The sequence below is a fragment of the Peromyscus leucopus genome, chromosome 19 (genome assembly GCF_004664715.2).
Source record: "Peromyscus leucopus breed LL Stock chromosome 19, UCI_PerLeu_2.1, whole genome shotgun sequence".
NCBI classification, from domain to species: Eukaryota; Metazoa; Chordata; class Mammalia; order Rodentia; family Cricetidae; genus Peromyscus; species Peromyscus leucopus.
The window spans coordinates 8840423-8850237 of NC_051079.1; the positions used below are offsets into that span (position 1 = coordinate 8840423).

The 9815-nt window shown below is 35.6% G+C and overlaps 1 pseudogene; it reads right to left on the bottom strand.

The window, feature by feature from the left end:
• Nucleotides 1-225: 225 nt before the first annotated feature.
• LOC114704988 lies at nt 226-1020 on the bottom strand (annotated as a pseudogene).
• Between the last annotated feature and the right edge of the window lie 8795 nt (nt 1021-9815).

Consider the following 9815-nt stretch of genomic DNA (forward strand, 5'->3'; position numbering starts at 1 on the left):
TTTTTTTCAAATTGAAAAATGACAATTTTATTTTTTATGCATAAAGGTTGATGAAAAACCATTATTAGTTCTATTAAAACTGAACATTTCAATTGAAAAGCATAGTATGTGTACTTATTAAATACCATTTTCTAAAATACAAATTTAGAACATCCAACATGCTTGTTTCATTTCAGTACAATGGGTTCGAGACCAAGTACACATGTTACATGCATCCAGGCTAGATTATAAATTATCATAGTCATCATCATCATCATCATCATCATCATCATTGTAATCTTCACGCTTTCTTTTCAGGGCATTTGCTGACTCATTGGCTGTATTTTGTGATACCATATTAGTGGTAATAAGGATGTTTTTGGACCCAATTAATGATGGATTGATCAGAACATTCTGAACTGCCAATGTTGCAGGAATTGAAGCTTTCACGCAGGGGACTGAGACGCAGGTATCTGTACTGTAAACCTCTGTCCTGTGAGGGACATTGGAGTGCCTACTTTTGTTGAGAGAGACACGGTTTGTGGAGTTGGTGTGCATAGTGTGGGAGTACTTGGTCTGCTAGAAACTGAACCAACACTTAACCATGGAACTGTTATTCTTTCTGAAGGAGTAGATGCCTTTTTTGTAAAGACTTAAGCCTATAGTTTGGGGCAGTTAAACAATATCTATCAGGTGGCAATCTAGGACCTGAATATGGCTTGATCAATGGCAAAGGGGTTTGATTTCTTTGTCTTGCAATATCTAATAAAAATCTCTCGGGGGAGGAGAAGTGAATGACTGGTCGGCACGGCAATGGATGGCCAATTGCACATCATCTGCATCAACAATTGTCTTCTTAGAATGGCTTGAATATATTTTAGCATGATCTAGAATTGTGGTCACATATCGGAAGGCAAATTCCAACATCTGATTTATAACTCTTAGCTCATATTCTGTAATCCCCATATCCTTCAGGATTTATGCCATCATCTGTGCATCTTTCAGCATGCTCTTGGGAGAAGCCATCTTGCCAGACTCCATGATATCCGGTGATCAGACTTCTTGAGTTAAATCCCCCACATTAATGTACTTCAGTCCTGATCTTGATGCAACTTCTTTGCCTAGTGTGGTTTTTCCAACCCCTGGTATACTGGTGAGCAGGATGCTGGGAAGCTTCATAGTCCTCCCTCCCGGGGCAGCCGCCAGCGCCTCGGCTTCACGTGCCTGATGCAGAGCTCTCCAGGGAGGAGCCGGAAAGCCTCGCCAAGACTTTTATCATTTAAAACTTCTGGATTTTGTCACAGGCTTTTTCAGCATCTAATGAGATGATCATGGGATACTTTTCTTCCAGTTTGTTTATATGGTGGATTAAATTGACAGATATTTGTATGTTGAACCATTCCTGTATCTCTGGGGTGAAACCTATTTAATCTTGGTGGATGATCTTCTTAATATGTTCTTGGATTTGTTCTTTGAAAATTTTATTTACTATATTTGGATCAATGTTCATGAGGAAAATTGGTCTGTAACTCTCCTTCTTTGCTGAGTCTTTATGTAGTTTTGGTATCAGGGTGTTGGCCTCATAAAATGAATTTGGAAATATTTCTTCTGTTTCTATTTTGTAGAATAGTCTGAAAAGTATTGTTATTACTTCTTCTTTGAAGGTCTGGTAGAATTTCTGTACTCAAATCATTTGGCCCTAGGCTTTTTTGGGGGAAAAGTTTTAATGACTTCTTCTATTTTCTTGGTGGCTACAATTATATTTAAACTGTTTATCTGATCTTAATTTAAATTTGGTACGTGGTATAGATCAAGAAAATTGTCCTTTTTTTTTTTTTTAAGATTTTTCCAGTTTTATGGAATGCAGGTTTTTGAAGTATAACCTAATGATTCTTTAGAGTTCCTTAGTGTCTGTTTTTATGTTGCTCTTCTCCTTTCTGATTTTGTTAATTTGTATATTCTGTCTCTGCCTTTTAGTTAATTTGGATAAAGGTTTGTTTATCATGATTTTCTCAAAGAACCAACTCTCTGTTTTATTGACTCTTTGTATTCTCTTTGTTTCTATTTTATTGAGTTCAGCCTTGAATTTGATTATTTCCTGTCTACTTCACTTGGGTGTGCCTGCTTCTTTTGTTATAGAGCTTTCAGGTGTGCTGTTAAGTCTCTAGTATGAGAATGCTCGTCTCTTTATATAGGCACTTAGTGCTAAGAATTTTTCTCTCACACTGCTTTCATTTTGTCCCATAACTTGGGTACATTGTACATTCATTTCCCTCAAATTCTAGGAAGTCTTTTGATGGGGATGTCTTGTATGCTGTGAATATGTGCTGCCTATATTGGTTGAGGAATAGAGCTGCTTTATATTTTAGGCTTTGTGTTGTTTCTGTTGTTGCTGAAATCCAGCTTTAATCCATGGTTGTCTGATAAGATACAGGGGATTATTTTAGTTTTCTTGCTTCTGTTGAATTTTTTTTTTTTTGGTGTGGCCACATATATGGTCAGTTTTGGGTAAAATGTTCTGTATATATTTGTTAGGTCCAATTGAGTAATAACATCCATTAGTTCCATTATTTTTTCTATTTAGTTTTTGTCTAGATGACCTGTTCACTGGCAAGAGTGGGGTGTTGAAGTCTCCCACTATTTTATGTGGGGTTTGATGTGTGTTTTAAGCTTTAGTAATGTTTCCTTTACAAATGTTGGCACCCTTGCATTTGGGGCAGGCATAGATGTTCAGAATTGAGATGTCATCCTGGTGTATTTTTTCTTTAAAGAGTACAAAATGTCCTTCTCCATCTTTTTTGATTAATTTTTGTTTGAAGTTTATTTTATTAGATATTAGTATAGCTATACCAGTAAGCTTATTAGGTCCATTTAATTGGAAAATATTTTTCAACCTGTTACTCTGAGGTAAAGTCTATCTATGATGTTGAGGTGTGTTTCTTGTATGCTGCAAAACAATGGGCTTTGGGGTGCCATATATATGCCCTGGCTGATGTTGACTATATTTATACACACACTTTTAGGCATCTAGGTTTGGTATGATTAGCTTAATTCTCTGATTTCTGAGGTTTTATTTGTTTGATGGTTGTTTTGTTCCTTTGTTTCTGTTTTCTCATTAGTTTTCTAGCCTTTTTGGCCTGGATTTCTGATGGCTGATGTGACCTCTGATCTAGTATGGAGTCTCTATCCAAGTTGGGAGTTGGCATTCTGATGGTTAGCTTGCCTTTGTTACAACAGGAGGTCATTCTCCTTCTGAATGGTGCAGCCTGCCCTATTCTTCTGACTCATGTGACCTGCCCCTGAGTGGCAGAACTTGATTGAGGTTGGGAGCAGTGTACAGCAGTGGGGCCAAGGAGCTGGGATGGCCTAGGCTGTGGGAAGGGTCCCAGGGGTATGCAGGTCACTCAACAGTACTGACTGGTGTGGCCTGTACCTCAGTGGCAGAAATCCATTGGGGTTTGAAAAGGGGCACAGCAAGAACTGGCAAGGAGTTGGGAAATGGTGGCCAGGGAGAAGGGTCCCAGGGAATAGTATCCATGAAGAGGTGGAGTTCTGCTGTTATACTGGTCACTCACTGGTTCATGCTGCTATTCAAATTTGTCTTCTTTAATATACATTTTTCTCATTTTTTCCATTTTATTTGTTCTTTGAGTATTTTGTCCAATTTATTTTTTTATCATTTTCATCACTTCTCAGATCTTCTCAGCTCTGTTTTTCCTTCTCAATCCATTCAACTGTTCCTTATTTCTTTTTAAGAAATATCAATTCCAATTTGTGCCATTCATATATTTTTGAATGTTTGACCTTCATGGGAAGTTTTTTTTAAATCCAATCAGGGCTTCAACCTTAAAGAAAGTTGACTCTTTCTACCAGGTCGATCCCGGTCCTCGGGGGAGACCTTGATCTGGAGGAGGTGGGAATGGGGGGTGGGATGGGGGAGGGGAGGGGGCAAGAGTGGGAGAACAGGGGAATCTGTGGCTATTATGTTGAACTAAATGATGTTGTAAAATAAATTTACTTAAAAAAAAAAAAAAAAAAGAAAGTTGACTCTTGCTCTCCCAAAAGCTGTCAATTGCAAATATTCCTTTATCTAGGATTGAAATATTACACCCACCTCCTTTCCATGGTGTAATTTAGTATGGCTTGAAATAATAGTGATTTTGTATGTGTTGTCATTACATATGAACTCATATGTGAATTGACCTTTTGTGTTCAGAAAACAATGTTTCCGTATAGTCCTCCACAATCTTTGCCTCTGACAATTTTTCTGCCCATACCTTTCCACAACGACCTCTGAGCTTTGGCATAATGGGTGTGACACATATTTCTGATGAGAGATGAATGGTATATTATTTATTCTATGGGTATAACTATATTATTACTAATTCGTTTAATAATAAGTGTCCATTTAGCAAAGTAATAGTATTATGTACTTCCTTAAGATCCATGATCTATCTCAACATAGATTCTTGGCAGCCAACTTTCAATTTTCAATCAGAAAGTGTTTGGTTATTCTCATTGTGTTCATGACCACTCTTGTACTTTCTAGGAAATTATTATAGCACACAAGATTTACAACGTGTAAGCTAATTATTACTTTTGTCCTCTGGTAATATGCATAGCATCTCTCAGTACTATGAAAGCTACCCTAGAGAGACAAAGTCTCAACCTGAGTACTACTATGATTTGCTACATTCTATGACTCAAATATATATGTCCTTGAACAACAGGGACTTGCTGTCAAGTACTGGGGAAGGGGGTAACCATTACAGGTAATATGCCTGTAGTGTTTGAATAACTATAAGATATCACTTGCCAACAACTCAAAAAAAAATAATAATCCTTCTCTGGTGTGGGGCTTTTTGTTTGTTATCCCTTAGTATCTATCAGGGGCATTGTTGCTCCCTTATTATTAGGGAATTCCATTTAGACTTTTTTATACATGCATATGTACATATTTTGGGAAGCTTACATGGTTTAGGTTTTCATATTGGTATTTTCTTCTTTAGTGTTAGTTAAACCTCCCCAAACTCCCTCCTTGTCCTAGCCCATTTAGCCTGCCTGCTCCACTCTTTCTCTTTTAACATTTGATACCACTATATTCTTTCTCTTCTATCTTGAAATAAGTTTGCCATGGCTCCTCACTAATTTCCTGACCTCCATGGGTATTCCCAACAGATTACAGAGATCGGGATATTTGAAGCTAACATTCTTAAATGATAGAAAACACATATCATTTGTGTTTCTATATCTGTGTTACCTTATTCAGAGTGCTTATTTCTAGATCCATCCATTTACTTGTAAAATCCAAAAGTTTTTTTCATAACAACTGAAAAAAACTCCATTGTGTAAATACACCACATTTTCCATTATCAGTCCAACTGTTTATGAATAGCTAGGCTGTTTCCATTTCCTAGCTATTGTGAATCCAGCAATAAATGATCATGTGCAGGCATGTATCTGTATAGCAGAATATAGAGTCATTTGAGTATATGGCCAAAAATGGTATAGCTGGATCTGGCTTTTGCTTTATTTCTTATTCTTGATGGAACTCCACAGTAATTTCCATAATGGCTAAGTCACTTTGTGTTCCATCCAGCAGTGAATAAGTGTTTTCTTTCCCCCATATCCATGCCAGCATTTGCCATCACTTGTTTTTGTATCATACATATTCTAACCAAGTTAAGACAAAATATCATAGTAGTTTTAACTTTCAGTTCTCTGATAGATAGGGATGTTAAAAATCATTACAAATGTTTCTCAAAATTTGTATTTTAACTTTTAATAACTCTCTGCTTGGTACCATGTCACATTTTTAATGTTTTTGTTGTTATTTTGTTTCATTTTTATTAGTATGCACACTTTTTCATACATTATAATTCTAAGAAAACAAAGATTTCATAATTGTGATTATTCATTTTTGATTGATTCTTTCAGTGAAATATGTTTAGTTGTATGTTTCTATTGTTGTTATTTTTATACATTACATTCTGATCATCCTTTTTCCTTCCCTTAAATCCTTCCAGATCCTCCCCACATAACTAACTACCCACCCAATTCTATGTAATTTCTTTCTTTCTCTCTTAGAAAACAGCCACTATAAGAAACACATCCACAAACTACTAAAACACAAAGGTAGAAACCAAAACATATAAGCAAAATATCAATAAGAGTGTAAGTATCCAAATATTACACAAACAAGTCTACAAAAATACCATTGAGTTCCTTTTGTGTTGGCCATCTACCCCTGGGCATGGTGTGTACCCTGAAATGTGGTTAATATATCCAGTGGGACTCCACTGGAGAAGATTAATTTTCCTTTGCAAGCAGGTACCAATTGTAGATAACGAATAGTTTAGGGATAGTAGCCCCTGTCCACTTGCCCTTCTCAGCTCTAGAATGCCATCTGGATTGTCATATACGGCTGTGTGATTGGTGACATAGTATCTTTGAGTTCTTATACACATTAGTCCTGTTTTGTTGGGACAACACTATTTCCTTGGAGACATCTATCACTTCTGGTTCTTACAGTCTTTCTTCCTCCTTAGAAAAGAAGTATTATAAAGGCATCCCATGTGGAACCAAGTGTTCCAAAAATTTTCACTCTGCACATTGTTCACATGTTGGTCATTGTGTTAGTTCCAACACAAGAGGAAGCTTCTCAGGTGATAGTTGAGTGAGGTACTGATCTATGGGTATAGCAGAATATCATTAGGAGTCATCTATTATTGCTATGTTCCTTTAACAAAACAACAGTGTTTGTTCTTCCTCTAGGCTGATGGTCTATTCATTCTTAGTATTTTAACCATCTGAGTAGTGTCAGGCATGGGTTCCATCTCATGGAATGAGCCTTAAGTCAAATCAGAGATTAGCTAGATACTCCCACAAAGTTTGTGCCACTAGCATTTCTTGTAGGCTGGACAGCACAGTAATTAGAAACATTTGTAATTGGCTTGATGAATACCATTTTTCCTCTGGTAGCATACAGAGTACCTTCTAGTATGTTTGTAAGTGAGTAGGGAGAAACCTCTAGTTGTGTACCAGTTCAACTTCATGATGAATGAGATACATAAGTGTTGTCTTTAACAAAATGTCCCTATTATTAGTTTATGAAGAGTGACCAATAGCCTTGGTAATAGCCCATGATGTCATGGCTTTCCATGTGACCACTTTGACTAACAACACAAATAGATGCAACCCATTCTTCTCACTAGATGTTTCAATTGGTTGCAAAGAATTGACATTTAGTTTTGAGTGTTTTGTATTATCTAAATATATATCAACCCTCCATCACATTCTGTAGATTGTCTGTTCACATGCATGGCCTTTGCTATATAGAAGGGTTTGTTTTGTTTTTGTTTTTTAATTATCATGAAGTTCTGTTCAGAAAGTCCTTTTCTGTGCCTATATATTTGATCATACTCCCTTGTTTCTCCTCTATCAGATTCAGGATATCAAGTCTCTTGTAGGGTCACTGATCAACCCAGAGTCAAGTTTTGCTCAGAGTAAGAGATAAATATCTAGTATCTTTCATCTACATGTATCTATCCAGTTTGAAGAGCACCATTTATTGAAGATTGTTTCTTTTGTCCAATGTGTATTTTTGTCAAAATCAAGGGGCCATAGGAGTGTGAGATTTTATATGGGTCCACTATTAACTTCTTTGATCAATGTGTCTTTTTATAGTAATGGGATGTTGTACTTTTTTAACCATAATTTGACATATACCTTATAATACGAGATGCTGATACTTTTCTAGCCATTTTTTATTGTTCAGGATTATTTTGGTTATTCTAGATATTTTTCTTTTCCATATGAAATTTCAGTCTAATCTTATTTCAATTTCTTAGGAGAATAGCATTGAGGTTTTGATAAAGTTTGCATTGAATCTGTAAACTGCTTTTGGTTACAGTATTGTTCCAAACAGTGCTTGGTGTGAGAGAGCTCCTTCAGTATGTTCTTCACTTGCCTTTTTCCATGTCTTAAAGTTTTCATTGTGTAAGTCTTTTACTGCCCTGTTTAGATTTATTCTGAGATATTTTTGAGACTGCTGTGAATGTAATTGTTCTCCTTATTTTTCTTGGTATATTTTCTCATTGTGTGTAGGAATGCTATCTATTTTTCTGTGCTACTTTTTAATACTACTACTTTACTAAATAAGTTTATCAGATGTAGGAACTTTGCGATGAAGTCTTTAGGACATTTTACATATAGAATTATATAATCAACAAGTAGGATACTTTTGGTATCTTAGGAATACAAGGGCACAACTAAACATAACAGTGTATTTTATAGGAAGCCCATAGCCAACATCAACTTAAATGGAGAGAAAATCAGAGCAATTCCACTAAGTCAGGAACAAGATAAGGTTGTTCACTTTCTCCATACCTATTCAATATAGTACCTGAAGACTTAGCTAGAGCAATAAGACAATTGAAGGGCATATAGGGTATACATATTTAAATATTGAAGTTAAAGTATCTTTATTTGCAGATGATCAGATAGTATATCCATGACCCTATAAATTCTATCAGGGAACTCCTAGAGCTGATGAACACTTTCAGCAAAGTAGCTAGATAAAAATCAACTGACAAAATATCAATAGCCCACCTATATTCAAATGACAAACAGAATAGGAAAGAAATCAGGGAAACAGCTTTCACAGTAGCCTTAAACAATATAAAATATCTTTCATTTGCTCTAAACAAACAAGTGAAGGGTTTGTATGATAAAAACTCCAAGTCATTTATGAAATATATTAAAGAAGATATGAGAAGATGGAATGATCTCTCATACTCATGGACCAATAGGATTAATCTGGTAAAAATGGTCATCCTACCAAAAGCAATATACAGATTCAAATAAATCCCCAGCAAAGTTTCATCACAATTCTTTACAGCCCTTGAAAGGATTGTCATCAACTTAATATGTATAAGGAAAACTCAGGATAGCTAAAATAATCCTGAACACTAAAAGAACTGCTGGAGGTCTCACCATTACTGATTTCAGGTTGTACTACAAAACCATAGTAATAAAAACAACCTGGTGTTGGCACTATGTGAACTAATGAAATTGATTTGAATTTGAAGACATAAATATACACACCTATGGACACTTAATCTTTGATAAAGAAGCCAGAAATACACACTGGAAAAAAGACAGCATCTTCATCAAATGCTCCTAATCAAACTTGATGTCTGTATAAATGCAAATAGATCCATATTTACTACACTGCACAAAACTCAACTCCAAATGGATCAAAGAAGTCAGAAAATGTTTAAGTTTCTTATTTATTCACTTAACTGAAGATGTTTTAACCACACTAGTATAAGCATTATTTTATTATTAGATTGTTCCCCTCACTAATTACCTTTTGCCGTATATGTAGCATGAATTGCAATGTAGAGACAGACTCTTTTTACTGAGTAGCTTATATAAACATTTTTATTCTTCCTCTAGAAGTAGTCATAGATCCCATAGTTCTATGTTGGAACACTCTAGTCATTTGTCTTTTTACAATGTTACATTGTATCATTTACTAGCTTAGAACCTTTGTTTCTATAATAGACAGGAAGAGTTGACCAATGGCATTTGTGCATGAATTTCATCGGGCAATCTAACAGAAGAATGATTTGAGAACATTTCCTGACAACAATAATTCTCTTCTTCCATATGTTTAAATGAGTGTGACTTCATTTTTTATTTATTTCAATTAATTAATTGATTGATTTTTTTTCTTCCCAGACTGATTACAGTTTCCCCTCCCTCCCTTCTTTCCAACTTCCTCCCACAACCACCCTCCACTCACTCTTCCTTCTTTCTTTTCAGAAGGGTAG